Here is a 16905-nt window from a genome sequence, read left to right as displayed (position 1 = left end):
TTCCCTATTGTGAATGTACCATAATCTCTTCATCTGAATAGTATTGACTCCCTCACCTCCATTTTTTGTTGAGGTTAAAAATCCTGCAATAAATATTTATTTTCCATGTATGGGTCCTTACATGTTGGTATTTTTATTTCCATAAATTGGATTCTCAGGAGTGGGATTTTGGGCCAACAGATATGTATACTTTTAATTTTTAAAGATCCTTGGAAATTACTGTCCAAAAAAAAGCTATACTCCTGATTCACACTGACATCAACAATATATGAACTCCACATAGTCTATAACCCTATTCACAATAAACATTTGTCTCTCATCTGATGGGTATATAGAGGACCACCTTGTTAATTTTTTTTGCATGGTCCTAATAGATAGATTGAGCACCCATTCTTTGATTTCCATTGGCCATTTGTTTGCAATTGTCTTTTCATATATTTTGTCCATTTTTTCCAGCTTATTTGTATATATTTTTATTTTCAACTTGTATATTTTTAATATATTCTAACTCTTAATCTAGCATGTGTAGAATTTATTATTTTTTATTTGCTTTAGTATTGATTTAAAAATATTTTAAAAGATCTACTATTTATACAGTCAAATGTCTGCCTTTTCTTTAACGCTTTTGGGTTTTGTTTTAGTTATAAAAGTTTCTCAAACCCTTAGGTTTTAACATATTGTCTCCTAACTTTTCATAACATTTAAAAATATTTGTTTTTACCCCAACTAGAATTTTTTTAAATGTAACATGAAGTGAATACCTCACTTTTTCTTTATGATGGAGAACCAGTCGGGCTGGCATCATTTATTATATTTCCACTGGATTGAAATACTATTTTAATTTATTAAGTGGTCATACATACTGGAATTGTTTTGGGCACTCTAGTCTGTTTCTCTGATCCCCCTTGGCTTATGTCAGTATCAAACTGATTTTATTACAGTCACATTATTGTACATTTCAATCTCTGGTGAGACAATTCCTTCTTCACTGTTCTGAACCCAAACCTGAGAGTCAGTGTTTCCCCTCATCCTGATTTTACATCCTTCAGCTTTTCTTGGGGTTTTGTGAGCCATCAGTCGCTTCTACAAAATCAGTTTTGCTTGCAACCCTGAAGTGGTCTATGTATTCCTCGCTGAACCCAGTGGACGCAATAGGAATACAGTAAGATAGCTGACCATTCCGTTAATATAAAAGCTGGCGTCCTTACAACCGGCAAGAGATATTTACAATAATTTGTTGTTAAGGATTTCTTTTTCAATAGCAATAAACGATAGAAGATGTCTAAGAATTTATAAAAAAAAAATGTGAAAGACAATTATGGCAGATTTTTTCTTAAATAACCCTCATGAAAAGCTTGATACAGTAAAATGGACATAAACTGTGCAGAATATAGCCACAGACTTGGACAATGAGCTCAGTCAATTAAATAACCTACATAATAGCTAGTGTTCTAGTTTGTTATAAAGGATATTACCAAGAATACAGATGAGCAACCTGATGAAGAAGAACACAGGGTGAGGTCCAGAAGGGTCCTGAGTACAGGAGCTTCTGTCCCTGTGAACTTGAGGTGCACCACCCTCTTGGCACGTGGATGCGTTCACCAACCCTGAAGCTCTCCAAGGCCCATAGTTATGTGATTTTTACGGAGGCCTCATTACATAGGCATAACTGATTAGAAGTTCAATCTCCCTCCCAAAGAATAGAGAGTAGGGGCGCCTGCATGGCTCAGTCGGTTGAGCATTCGACTTCGGCTCAGGTCATGATCTTGCAGTGTGAGTTCGAGCCCCACGTCAGGCTCTGTGCCAACAGCTCAGAGCCTGGAGCCTGCTTCGGATTCTGTGTCTCCCTGTCCCTCTGCCCCTCCCCAGCTCATGCTCTGTCTCTCTCTGTCAAAAATAAAAATAAACGCTTAAAAAAAATTTTAAAGAATAGAGAGTAGGGCTGAAAATTCCAAGTCTCTAACCATGCTTGGTCTTTCTGGTGACCAGCTCCCATCCAGAAGCCCACCATGAGTCACCTCATTAGAACAAAAGACCCTCTTAGCATCCAGGAGATTGCAAGGGATTTGGGAGCTCTGTCAGGAACAGGGTCAAAAACCAAATATAAGAACAAAAGATGCTCCTAGAACTCCTATCATTCCAGATATTACCAGGGTTTTTAAGGGCTATGCTTCAACAACCAGGGGCAGAGACCAAATATGTATTTCTTATTATGTCACAGTTAGCCAGGGTATAATGAACATGACAACCATCACTCAAAAACATCTCAAGCCGGATGTGATGGGTCATTTAATTTTGATATTTCACTATAACCTTATTTCAAAAGTGAGAAAAAGTCTGCATAGTTCCTTAGAGGTGACTGGAGTACATCGCAAGGAAGTGATTTCACGTAGAGGGCAAGAACGTATTTTCTTTAATCAGATCTTTTGGATTTATATCCCATTTGTGTCTCTTTCTCAAGATGACCCTGACCAAGTTAGTTGACCTCTTTAAAGCTCAATTTTTACATCTTTAAAATGGAGAAATAAATCTTACCCGCTATTTGAGGAAAATAAATTGCTTAATGGTAGAGCAAGGACATGACAAATATCAGCTAGTAATAGCCATCTCTCTTACCTGGTGCCAAAACAAAGGAAAATGCAAAAGCTTCACATTAGTCACGCTTTTCGACAAGGATGCAAGTTACCACCTTGTTCTTCGTTGCGGTCATAGAACCTGGTTGCCAGAAGCAGCTGCAAGGTGCCCGCAATGATGGGGGCAGACTTGTGGTCCCATCGACACAAGCTCACAGCTCAGGACTTTTATGGCCGCAGCATGCAGGTCTCGTCTTTCTGCCTCAGTCTTCTTCCCGGGTGAGACAAGATCCTCTACTCCCAGGATCAGACCACCAGTCCGTGGACTTTCTCCCGCTGCACTGCCCTTTTGTCTCTGCAGTATGGCAAATGAGATGCTGTGAACTACAGGGCCACTTTGTCACAAAAGACTGGGATCTACGGTAGATTCCTGCCCTGGTCCTGCCCTGGCCCCAACACAGCGGCAACTGCTCCGGTGGAGAAGGTGTTGGGAGGTGCCTCATTAATTTTCCATTTTTAGGGAGCCTCTGCCCTGGCAGCCAGCTGGAGATGAAGATGGGGAGGTCCATGGCGGGTGGGAAGAAGATGCAAATTGCCAAACTGGCTGCCACCCGGACTGGAGGCTGGGGCTGGAGGCGGAGCAGGGGGAAGGGAGGAAGGATCTTAGCTGCGGATGAACCGGTTCCATCTCTGCCCCGAGGATGTGGCCCAGCAGGGTGTTCTGAGCAAGGGCAGTGGAGGCAGGAGAACCCTGCTGGGGGGAAGGGTAGTCAGGACAGTCTCTGAGCCGCCACACACTTCCATCTCCCTGATTGATTTGGACCTCCCTGCTCATGTTCTGTGTAGTCTCCTTTTCCCCATCTTTGTCCTGCACTCAGCCCTCTGCTTCCAATATAGTCCGTTTCTTCTCTGTCTCCATCATTAATGGGATTCCTACCTCTCCTGGGGACGCACTCTCCCATGGCCCAGTCCCAGGATGCCCTTCAAAATGAAATTCTGAAGCCTTCCCAAAGTTTATGTGCTTTCTGAAGACTTTTCCTATTGTCCTAAAAGGCTGTAATCTTACCTTACTCAGAATTTGCACAGAACCACTCCCATTACATTTGAGAGTGTGATATATTTGTCTGCATTGCATGGAAGGAAGTTCCTGAGGGGAGACCCCGAGACTTAATTATTTGTGTATCTCTAGCACTGCAAAGAGAAGACTAAACACACATAAGTTTACCTGAATAACAAGATTTACAGGTAAAATGGAAAAAAAAAAAATGCTGACACTATCGAGTGTTGGCAATTTTACAGGTTAACTGGAACTTTTATGAATTGCTAGTGGAAACACAAAATAATACAGCCATTTTGGAAAATAGACAGTTTCTTATGATGTTAAATATATATATATAGGTATATATGTATGTATATATATACATATATATGTGTATATATGCATATATGTATATATGTATGTATATATATACATATATATGTGTATATATGCATATATGTATATATGTATATATGTGTATATATGCATATATGTATATATGTATATATGTGTATATATACATATATATGTGTATATATGTATGTATATATGTACATATATATGTATATACATACATACATATATATACACATATATATGTATATACATACATACATATATACACACATATATATACATATATATATGTGTATATATGTATGTATATATACGTATATATGTGTGTGTATATATGTATGTATATATATGTGTATATATGTGTGTGTGTATATATATATATGTATATATATATATATACGTATATATATATATGTATGTATATACATATATATATATACGTATATATATATATATGTATGTATATATATATATATATATACCAAATGACAGCAATTTCTCTCATAGGTATTTACCCAAGAGAAATGAAACTTTACAAAAACAAAAACAAAACCAAACAGCTATGGTGAACAGTGGTTTTATTCATAATCATCAGAAACTAGAAAGAACCCAAATGCCTTTGAACTGCAGAACAGATAAACTGTGGTATATCCATCTACTGGCATACTATTCAGTATTAAAAAAGAAGCCAACCACTAATACAAACAGCTTCATGCTATACGGTTTTGTGTAGAAGATGCTATGGATTGAAGGGTGTCCCCCAATTGCAAATACTGAAACTTAATCCCCAATGTTACAGTATTTGGAGGCAAGGCCTTTGGGACGTGATTAGGCCATTACGATGAAACCCTCAGAAAGGGGACTAGCACCTTTCTATGAGAGACCCCCCCCAGAGCCCCTTTACCCCCTTCCTCCGCGTGAAGACACAGTGAGAGTTGGCCATCTGTGAACCAGAAAGCGGGAGCTCACCAGACAATGAATGTGCCAGCACCTTCATCTTGGACCCCCCGGCCCCCCAAATTTTGAGAAATAAATTCATTTTTTATAAGCCATGCAGTCTACGGTATTTTTGCTATAATAGGCTGAATGGACCAAGACAAATGATATTCTGGGAAAGACAAATACTACAGGAACGGAAAACAGAGCAGACCCTGGAGTTGGAGGTGGGTGGAGCGCTTGTGGAGGTTGTTAATGTTCTGTATCTTGATTTTGGTGGTAGTTAGATGTCACTCATTTTTCAAAACTCCCAGAACTGTATAACCAGAAACAGTTATTTTTACCATATGGAACACCAGACTTTAATTTCAAAACTGTAAAGAAAGGACATTTTGGAACTAGTGCAACCTCTCTCTCATCACCAGTGGTCCATAGAGAGGGAATGAGCATTCCCTACACCAAGCTGGCTTCCAGAGCTCCCGGCTTTTTAAAATTTTTTTTTAGTTTTTAAAATTTTATTTATTTTGAGAGAGACAGAGACAGCACAAGTGGGGGGAGGGGCAGAGAGAAAGGGAGAGAGAGATTCCCAAACAGGCTCCGGGATACCAGCGCAGAGCCCAACAAGAGGCTCAAACCCACAGCACGAAGAGATTATGACCTGAGCTGAAACCAAGAGTCAGACACTTAACCGACTGAGCCACCCAGGCGTCCCAAAGCTCCAACTTTAACCAGAGGTCACTGAGCAGGTGAAACCAGGGAGCGACTACCACAGTCTACACCAGCGTGCAAAGTTTGAGGTGGTAATGACTTAAATTATCTTACAGATGTGAAAGAAGCCAAAGTGAGTTGTCCAGAGTTGTCAATTTTATGTCAAGAACATGAATGCAAACATTTGACTGACATAAATTTTATTGAGCTTTTTCACATTAACCCAACCCAATGGACCAATGGATAGAATTCAATAAATATAATGTCTGTCAAAAGACTGACATATTTAATTTTAAAATAGCTAATCAGTCTTTCCTTTGGACTCTCACAGCCCCCACGTATACCCCTTGATTGCTGTATTTATCAAAATGTATTTTAATTATTTGTTTGCCGCTCAGTCTTCCCCACTAGGAATTTGGGTTCCTTCAGGTCAGGGATTTTAACTTACTGATTTTTTTAATTAAAAAAACGTATTTGAGTACAGTTGACACACAATGTTAGGTTAACTTACTGACTTTTGCATAGCAGGTACATAGTAAAGTTAAGTGCTCAACACATTTCTTTGGAAAGAATGAAAGAGAACTCATAATTTCTACCACCGGCGGCCAACTTGTCCACTACTTCTCCATAACTCACCCCCTTCCATACATCTCTAACTTCCACAGACCCTCTCATGCCTGCAGCAGTAACTCTCCTGCTGCCTACTCCTGACCCTCTTACATTCTACATCCATGCACCAGGAGTGATCTTTCTGAAACACTAATTAGATCTCGCCACTCCCAAGCTTACATACGTTAATGGTTGCCAATCAGGCGTAGAACAAAAGCCAGATTCCTTAGTTGAGCTTTAAACACGTAACAATTTCTGCTCCTTTCTGCCTCTGATGTCACGACTAACCACTCTCTTTGCCGCAGACCATCAGTTTTCTTTCAATGCTGCAAACGTGGATGGTAGTGCCTTTCTCAGAGCCTTTGTGCGGACGGCTCTCTGGCTTATAGCTTTTACTCTACTTTTCTCATTTCTGGTTCTTCTCATCATGCAGAGCTTTGCTTCAATATCTCCTCCTCTGAGAGATCTTTCCTAACCACATAGCCTAACCTTACTTTTGATCATGTGACCCAGCTTAATTTCTCTGTATAGCACTCGTACCAATGGGATGCTTGTACTGTCCATTACATATTTGATAATAATTCTGCCTCCCCTCCTGTAACGTGTGCTCTGAAGGAGCAGGACTCTACATCAACCCTGGTCTCGCCCCCATTGTCTACACATAATAAATGTTTAATGAACACTCGTTGGGGGGTGGAAGAATGGATAGACAGATGGATTCATGAATGAATGCCATCTTTCACTGAAGTACCATAGCCTCCATTATCTTCTAATAGAACATCCACATCAACCTGATCCATACAGGTTTTCCCTACACTGTACCATACTGAAAAGTGTGCCAGAAAACCACACTGAGGCCTCTCTATCTGATGTACATTGTTTGATCAGGTTAACAGGAAGGAGGGGGAAAGGAATCAGACACAGCCTTCAGAAGGATGGGGAGAAAATCTGTTTTAAAAAATGGTAGGGGCAGGGGCACCTGGATCACTCAGTTGGCTAAGCATCTGGCTCTTGATTTTGGCTCAAGTCATGATCTTATGGTTTGTTCATCCGAGCCCCAAGTCAGGCTCTGTGCTGACAGTGCAGAGCCTGCTTGGGATCCCTTCTCGCTCTCCCTCTCTCTATGCCCCTCCCTGGCTCTCTCTCACACTCTCTCAAAATAAATGAATAAGCTTAAAAAAAATTGAATAAAATAAAAGGCAGGTGCAAATACAGAATGTTACAGACTTTATAATTGTTACGGCTATCCCTGATTTATACAGTTCTTAATTCCCTCTTAGATGGTAATTGGAGGCAACTGTTTTTCCTTTATCCTTGTGAGACTAATTCTCACCCATCTCTCCAGCCTGTCTAGGCCATAGTATCCATTACTGAAGTTATAACATGCAATTTCCTTCACTGATGGCTCCACATCCTCCCTATCTTGTTTGTTTGTTTGTTTGTTTGTTTGTTTGTTTCCCAGAGCCTGGCGATGGCAGGGTGGGGGTACGATGGGAACACACTTTGCCTCATCCACTGGCAGCTGGAGTGAAATTGTAGTAGTCACTCCAAATCTGTAGCTGGTCCACATCCAGCGGCAGAGCCTTGCAGGAAGTGAACAAGATCCACCCACTTCTACTTCCCTCTGCTCTCCATCTGGGGACTCAGAGCCACCCCAGACTCCAAAACACCCTCATCCTACACAGTGGGTCAACGGAAGAAAAAAAAAAAAAAAAACCACACTGCTACAAAGGAGAATGTGTTTGCTGCAAACAAGGAAAAAAAAATGATTGAGGCCAAGGTAGCAAGTTTTCATGTTAGTTCAAGAAATCTGTCAAGAAATCTGTCTAATTCTAAAGAGCCCTTGGGAGACACCAGGATCTTCCTCAAGGGAAAAGATAGCAAATTATAGTGTTTTGATTCACATCCATGAATGATGTCTCTGCGACTGTTTGGATTAATTCTGAAATACAAGCAATCGTAGTAGGAGACTGAATTTTCCTAAAACAATTCCCTGCTGGGTTGGTTCAGCTAGCTCCACCCTAGTCCTTCCATACACCTCAGTGATGAGGACATTCAGAGTCATTTTTTTTTATTATTTAAGCACTCACAGAGTCTTGGGATATCCAACTCTCAAGGCTAATGCATCTCTGGATTTTTTTGTCCCTGCCTGAAACAAAACATAGCTTGACAACAGCATCAGAAAACAGGGGTGGGAGATACATATCGAGGATTAGAGTCCTAGCCCCAGTTGGGTAAGTTTTCTGTTAACTCGTGCTTCCCAAACCACTTTAACTGAAGGTCCTCAACTCAAAGTCTGGCTGCCTTGGGCCCTTGAGTCTACCCAAGGTGAACGACTGGTCCGTCCATACCCATTGAACTGTCATCATCCCCAGTGTTCCTAGAAGAAGGATAGCAAATGCATCAGCCTTTCCTCTAAGGCTGCTGCTATGTACTCAGGGGTCCTCAACTGCAGACCCCTTAGCTTGATCTCTGACTCTTTCACTCACTGTTATGAGCTCTTTTCTAGGACCAGGATAATGTGCTCTGTCATTAAATTTTTTTTTTAATTATGGTACAATATATACAACATAATACAGTAAAACCTTGGTTTGTGAGCATAATTCATTCCAGAAACATGCTTGTAATCCAAAGCACTTGTGTATCAAAGTGAATTTCAAGAGCCATTGGCTCAGTTGTGATCATGTGATGTTCGGCATCACGTTCTACTCGTACTGCAAGACATCGCTCGTTTATCAAGTTAAAATTTATTAGAAATGTTTGCTCGTCTTGCGGAACACTCGCAGAACAAGTTACTTAAAATCCAAGGTTATACTGTATTTACTACATTAACCACGTTTAAGTACATAGTTCAGTGGTATTAAGGACACTCATTGTGCAACCATCACCCACATCCATCTCCAGAACTCTTAGAATCTTGCAAAATAGAAACACTATACCAAATAGACGGTAACTTCCCATTTTCCCCTCTCCCCAGTCTCTGACAACCACCATTCCACTTTCTGTATAAGATTTATTTATTTTGAGAGAGAGTGTGTGAGTGGGGGAGATGCAGAGAGGGAGAGAGAGAAAATTCCAAGCAGGCTCCACGCTGTCAGTGCAGAGCCTAACGTGGGACTCCATCCCACAAAATGTGATGTCACGACTTGAGCAGAAATCAAGAATCAGATGCTTAACCGACTGAACCATCCAGGCACCCCTCCACTTTCTGTATAAATCTGACTACTGTAGAAACCTCACATAAGTGAAACCCTACAGTATTGGTCTTTTTGTAATTGGCTTATTTCACTCAGCATAATGTACTTGAAGTTCATCCAGGCTGCGGCAAATGTCAACATTTCCTTCCTTTTTAAGACTTCCATTACATTTTATGTCTATGCCACACTTTGTTTATCCATTCACCTATCAGTGGACACTTGAGGTGCTCCCCCATTTAAGCTGTTATGAATAATGCTGCTATCACGGTGGATGTAAAGATAACTCTGAGACCCTGCTTTAAATTCTTGGACCATATACCCAGAAGTAGAATTGTTAGATCATATGGTAATTCTATTTTTAATTTTTGGAGGAAACACCATACTGTTTTCCATCTTGCATGCCTACAAAATGCACACAATGATTCCGACTTCTTCACATCCTCACCAACACTTATTTTCTGTTTTGTTTGGATGGTAGCCATCCTAGCGGGTGTGAGGTGGTACCTCGTGGTAGTTCCGATTCATATTTCCCTAATGATTTTTGACATTAAGCATATTTTCATGTGCTTATTGGACATTTATAGATGTTTTGGGGAGAACTATCTATTTAAATCCTTTAGTCATTTAATTGGATTAGTTGTATTTTGTTGAATTTTAGGAGTTCTCTATGTATTATGGTAATTAATCCCTTATCAGATATAAGCTTCACAGATATTTTCTACCATTATGTAGGCTGCCTTTTCACTTTGTTAATAGTCACCTCTGATGCACAAAAGTTTATTTTTGTGAAACCCAATTTGTCAATTTTTTTCTTTTGTTTCCTGTGCCTTTGGTGTCATATCCAGTAAATCATTGTTAAATCCAGTGGTATGAAGATTTTGCCCTATGTTTTCTCTGAAGAGGTTTATAGTTATAGCTCTTTCCTTTAGGTCTTTGAATCACTGTGAATTCATTTTCGTATGTGATGTAAGAGTCCCATGAGTTCTGGTATGTTTTCTTCTTGGTCATCTCTAAGCGTTTTTAATATCCCTTGTGATTTCTTCTTTGATCCATTGGCTGTTCAAGAGTGTTAGTTTCCTCAAATTTACAAAATGGCCAGTTTTCCTTCCGTTATTGCTTTCTAACTTCGTCCCACAGTGGTCAGAGAAGATACTTTGTACGACACCTAGTTTTCAAAATGTCCTAAAACTTAACTTGTGACTTAACGTATCATCAATCATGGATAATGTCCCAAGAAGTACAATTGAGAAAAATGTCCAGTGTGCTGCTGTTGGGTATCTGGTTGGTTTATTGTATTGCTCAGGTCCTCTATTTACTTACTTTTCTCCTGCCTGGCTCTTCTATCCATTATTGAGAGTCGGGTATTGGGGTCTCCAGCTATTATTGTAGAACTGTCTATTTCTCCCTTCCACTCATTCAATTTCTGGATGTGTTTTGATGGACAGTTATTAGGTGTGCAAATGTTTATAATTTATATATCTTCTAGCTACACTGAAAATTTCGTTAATATGGTGTGTCCTTCTTGGTCTCTTTAACTTTTTTACTTGACATTGGTTTTGTCTAATACTGGTACAGCCACCCCTACTCTCTTTTGTTTGCTCTTTGTAAGGAATGTCTTTTCCAACCTTTCCCTTTCAACCATTTGTGTGTTTTTGGATCTAAAGGGAATCTCTTACAGACAGCACACAGTTGGATCATTTTTTTCATTCTGTGGATATTTGTCTTTTGGAGAGTTTAATCCATCTGCATTTAAATGAATAGCTGATAAGAAGGGACTTCTATAATTCTGCAATTTGTTTTTCATATACCCTATAGCATTCTGTCCCTCATTATTGATATTGCGGTCTCTTTTTGCATTTAGTTCATTTTTTATAGTGAAATGTTTTAATTCTATTCGAATTTCCTTTTGTGGATTCTATAACTATTTCCTTTGTGGTTACCATTAAGCGCCCTATAGTTCTAATACTTTACTTTGAGTTTATACCAGCTTAACTTCAATAACATTCCAGTGCAGCCCCTTTGCAGCGCTATCCGCATCCATTGCGGTTACTGAATTCCACAGAATTACATCTAAAGCAAAAACTAAAGAGAGGAAGATGGCTACGAGTTTCCTCCATAAGAGACAAAGCAACTCTGACTCACAGTCCCCTTATGATGGCTTTGCCAACTAAAGCTGCCCTTGTTTCAGGACTCAGGCTATAATGCACTTTTGAGAAATTATCTGATAAGAGAATTGAAAGAACTATGGCAGAATTGAGCTTTCCCAAACGGGTCATACAGAAGCTGATGTCTAAGGTCAGACACCGTACGCCATTTCTCCAGGCATCTCCCAAACAGCAGCATCTCCCAACCAACAACATGATGTCATGCCCATAACAAAAGTGGGTTCCTGGTATGAATAACTGGAGTTTTCACTTTCTGCCCTAGAAATGAAGTCTAGAGGTCTTAGATGCGTCCACACCAACATCTTTCCTCTCCATTAGACTAATAAGAAGATACCATTCATTCTGCTATAACTCTGGTGTCCTTCCCATGTTGTTACTGGCACACTCCGTGCTTTAAACTGCAAGAACACGAAACATCCCCTGAGAAACCCCAGGTTAAGTTTATTTGACTTTCTTAAAAAAATGAATAAAGCTAGAAATGAAGGGGGATTGTGAACAGGCATGTCTTCCTGGCTGATTTGGGGAAGCAGGCTGTGGTGAGACCAGAGATAATCAGGGCTGGCTGCCAGTAAGAAAACAAATGTGACAGCTTTTCTTCCAGTATTTGTATGAGAATGGGCTCATCTGGTCTGGCACTGGGGCTTGGAGTCTTGCCACATTTTGCAGAAAATGTAGGAAGTTTCTGGTACCTAGAAAACTCTCAAAGCTGTGTGGGTTTGGTGATTTTCCTGACCTGCTTGAGTTCACCATCTTTAAGTTGTTGTTGCTTTTTTTTTTTTTTTTTCAGGGCCAGGGAATGACCCTGAAATGAAAGTTGATTTCAGCCAAAGAGTACACATTTGATTATGATGACTGTTAGACCTCATGAAATGCAGACTGGATGGGGAGAGATCCTGGATTTAACTGGTTATTAACACGAGTCTGTACCAGGAAAGGTAACTCATCAAAGCAAGCCAGAACTCAGAGTCCCTGGGACCAGACAAGGAACTCTTGTCTCATGAAACATGTCTAAATCACTCATAATAGAGAAGGCCAAAGAGTTTGGGAATTTACCCATTCCTGAAACTTCACCCCTTCCAATGTAGTTCAACAAAACATAAGGGGGTATCTGTGGCAGGTGAAGAAAAAAAGTATTGGGGGTGTGGGGTTGGGGACAATGATTATGAGAAAATTCAAGACAGAGGCAACTTGGGTACCTGATGTCTCATCAGTCTGCTCCACTTAGCAAACAATCTCCTATCTGGAAGCATCAGGGCTGCACTATCTAAATAGAAAATTGGATGCGTTATAGTCAAACAATAAGACAGAAGCAAAATGTACCAGTTCTGAAAGGGAAAAACTTCAAGCCATGTAAACAAAGGGGCCAACGTTTTGAATTTACTAAGTATAGGCTCTATGCCTAAAAGTCTTTGATGGTAGATCTCAAAAACAGGGCATTCTGAATTCTGATTACAACTATACTCTGTCATAGTAAACAGACTAAGACTAGAATCTGGAGAGGAAAGAGAAGATCAGTGGATTGGTTAGCTTTTGCTGCATAGCAGACCACCCTAAAACCTCTGTAACTGTAAACATTTATCATTTCTCATGATTTCCCAAGATTCATGACTCTCTGGTAGGGGTAGGGGAGGGCTCTTCTGGTCAGGGTTGGCTTGGCAGAGGCTGGGTGGTCTAAGATGGCCGCACATCTAGTGGTTGGCACAAAGTCAGCTGGGGCTATGGGGTTGATTTGATCACATGTCTCTCATAGCCCAATAGGCTAGCTCAGGCTCATTTATATGGCCTTGGTCACAAGATTCTCAAGTGTGGCCAGAGAGGACCTAATGTGCATTCACTTTCCAAGCATTGCTTGGGTCACATGTCATGAAGGTAGTCCAGAGACAATGTGGGAAGGCACTACCAAAGCCATGGACAGAGGAAGGAAGATCACGTGTGACCATTTGTACAATCAACCACAACTGTTTTCTCCCTTCCACTCATCCTGTTTCCTCTTGACAGAATCACCTCCTCCTTCCACTTACAATGACTGACCTGAATTACATTCACTACCAAAGAGGAATCTCTCCAACATGCATGCGGAACATGCAGAGATTTTGATGCTATTCATTAATAAGGTTCTCTCATGTGTTAGAGGCTGGATTAAATGTGATTGGTCAGCATGTTTCCCACACAGAAAGAGCACACCAGCTTTAGAGTTAAGTCACAAGCTCAACACTAAATTTACTTTCCATGGGGTAATTGCCTAAGCCACTGCTTTTCCAAGAAGAATCTTTCTGGAGCCTTTTGTTCTTTTGATTGAAACTTAATCAGCTTCTTGTTTGACAAAAATGACAGGCTGCGTGAAAGGGGAAACAGAGTTTGGGTTTTACCAATCCTAATTCCTATCAAACATCAGAAGAAAATAAGCACTTTCTACATAATGTGCTCCACTTTGTGTTGTAGACTCAAATTTATCACTTAAAGAGGTGGGGGGGGGGGCTGTTTACGCTTTAAGGGGGAAAAAAGAAGACACACAGTTAACTCCTTCTCTCTGAGGCTTTTCAAATAAAGTCTTTTTTTTCTTTTTTTAAAAAGCAAGACTGTCCTGACTTTGCCTTTTGGCTTGGTGGAGTAGAAATACAAGGAAGTAAAAGTTCAGGAGAGCACTTCCAGGTGATGGGTCCTAAAATCTGTTTGCTTTCTGGAATAGAGGAGTCAAAGTTTATTGCCGGCCAAGTCTCACCCAGACCATGAATTCTGACCCCAAGCCCTTGCACTGAACTTCAGAGAGCAAAAATTCCCAATTCTGTGACTAAGGACGGACTGGATTTGGAATTGGAAGACGTCCTCATCTTGGCCAGATACTCCATAGCTCTGTGATCTTGGACAGATTATACACGTTCTCCGTGATTCTCCTTCGGCATCTACATTATTTCTCCACTTGAAAGCTGGTTGGTTGGGACGTTTAAATTAGAGAATGGCCTCTATGTACAAATCTGGAGCCCAAAACTTAGTAAGTGCCTATCAAATATCAACTTTATACTATCTTCTTTCCTTCCTTTTCCCCTTCCATGTTGTTCTTATTTTTCCATTTCGGGAAAAATTCCAGCTAGCATTATTACCTTTGAATGAAAATTGAGATGATGATGATGATGATGATGATGATGATGATAAATCAATAACAATAATAATAGAGCTACACTGTGTGTCCCTGTGATAAAGAATATGGCAGATATTCAAATGCGAGGCAGTTTGGACCAGTTTCATGGCTTCGCTAGTGATTGGTCATAGGTAGGCAGGTGGCCGTATCCCAGCCAATGAGACAGAGGAGAAGCCCACCTATCCATGATCCCATGACTACCAAGTGGCAGAGTCTGTGTTTGAGCCCCGGCAGTCCAATTTCAGACTCCATGTGCTTTTCTCCTCCCTAACGTATACTAATTCATTTATTCATTCACTGTTCAAAAATATGTTGTCTATGAATGCAACACACCATGGCGTTCACTGAAACAAAACAAAGCTGGGAGGGCATCACAGAGGTGGTGGCAGTGAATTTTGTTCTGGGGTGGGAGACAGAGCTGGATGCAAGGCTTGGTCTCATCACTTACATGGATGTGATGTTCTGCATGTCAGTTGGACTCCATGAATTCAGCCTCCACTTTTTGTAATGGGTGGTGGGGGCTGGCCTTCTGGTTTATCTCTCAAGTTTAACATGGGGACTAAAACCAAGCCGCACGTGAAAACACCTGCACCAGAGCCTAGCAGGTGGTAGTGACTCCATGAATGTTTGAGAAGAAACTTCACAAAAGGGCAAGGCTGTTGTGCAGAGGGACATTTCTGGAAGATCTGGGGTGGGGGGTGGGGTGGGCGGGGAGTCAGAAAAATCAGGCTGAGGGGTGGAGGCAGGGAAAGGACTTGGGTAACCAAAGGAGGCAACCAGAAGTAAGCGCTCAGATGCAAAAGAGAGTGGCAAGCAGCCTCAAGGGGTACTTCCTGGCTTTTAGAAGCCCCAGAGCTGAACCTCACCTTGACACTGATGACTATGGTGCCACGGCCAAGTTGTTGAGTATCTATGAACCCCAGTTTTCTCACCTGTATCACAGAGGTGAGAAGGTCTCCTTCCAAGGAGGTTAAAGGAGGGCATGGACGCAAGTACCATCTTGATGATAGTCCGCATGTGACATGCTCAATTAACCATAGCTAACATGTCTACTGGAAGCAAGGAACAAGACAAATGGGAAGTGAGCAGAGAGGCAATACGCTGTAGGACTTAAGAGCCTCCATCAGAGGCCCAGGGTAACATCCATTATCCAGCCTGCTCTTCTCATGGCTTCAGCCAACGCCTTTAGGCCTCCAAGTCAAGGATCAAACCATCAGCATCTCTGCCTCAGTATATCTGCCTCTAATTTGACCGGATCTGTTTGATGCCTGGGATGCCCTTAAAAGAGCGCTTCCTTCCTATACACACAGGAAACCATGTTTTGCCAGCTTGAAGTAGAATCCCATCTCACGGGAGTCCAGCTCGGATTGAGAACTCAGAGCCACAGATGCTAAGGAAACATGGTGTTTGGAAAGTTCCATTAATATTTCTTCAGTGCTCATCAGAAAGTCCTATACCCAGGTTTGACTTCAAGGCAAATAGTTTCTGAATAAAGGCTGCCCCTGACACTCCCAAGCACAGCTGGTCACACCTGCCCCACCCCAGTCCACCCTCCATTCTGACACTTTCATGATGTAATGACTTTTGTTTATGACTCTGTGTCCCCAGCTAAAGGGAATTCTTAAAGGGCAGCTATGCTGTTTAATCCATCTATGGATTCCAAGCCCGGACAGAGTCTCCTCTTTGTAGACAATGCCTGAACAAATAAGTTACTGAATATAAACAACCAGCCTCCGAGCCCTACTTTTGGGAGATGCTCTGGGGGATAAGGGTGTCCAAGGATACAGGCCCCAGGGCTCAGGCAGAAGGGAAAAATACATATGTTCAAGGAGGAGAGAGCCCAGGAGCTGGATGTCTCCACCAAATAAAAATGGGCAAAGTCATAAAGCTGCAGGCCAATATCAGAGGAAGAAATGATGGGTCTTTCTAAAGAGCTGGGCCCCACCCAGTGACCACAATCCATTGTTTCTTGCTCCTCTGGCTGCCCCACAAAGCAAGGGGATGCCAAGCCAGGAGTCCTGGGCCCAGCATGAACAGAGCAGACAGCACAGGGGTATGTAACACAGGAGGCCCATGGCCTCTCCTGTGTCTCGTGGGCGTGTCTGTCTGCAATCTTGTTGTGAGACAGAAGAGCAGGAGAGAGGAGGACACTGACACAGTAGAATCTGGGGGTAGGATACAA

At 41.3% G+C, this 16905-nt stretch overlaps 1 long non-coding RNA gene across 3 annotated transcripts in view; it reads right to left on the bottom strand.

Annotated features, from left to right (window-relative positions):
• The window catches only part of LOC122237195, a 32737-nt gene extending 16478 nt beyond the window's left edge, over nt 1-16259 (bottom strand). For 2 of the 3 annotated variants that reach the window (XR_006215458.1, XR_006215460.1), the window contains exons 1-2: nt 15656-16259; nt 2617-2928 (exon numbers count right to left, since the gene is read on the bottom strand). This is a non-coding gene — a long non-coding RNA (uncharacterized LOC122237195). The remainder of the gene's footprint in view (nt 1-2616; nt 2929-15655) is intronic. The other variant, XR_006215459.1, reaches the window with a different exon arrangement.
• Nucleotides 16260-16905: the final 646 nt, after the last annotated feature.

The sequence above is a fragment of the Panthera tigris genome, chromosome A3, assembly GCF_018350195.1.
Source record: "Panthera tigris isolate Pti1 chromosome A3, P.tigris_Pti1_mat1.1, whole genome shotgun sequence".
In the NCBI taxonomy this organism is placed as follows: Eukaryota; Metazoa; Chordata; class Mammalia; order Carnivora; family Felidae; genus Panthera; species Panthera tigris.
The sequence above is the reverse complement of the archived record's forward strand: the minus strand, read 5'-3'. Positions and strand labels throughout refer to the sequence as shown.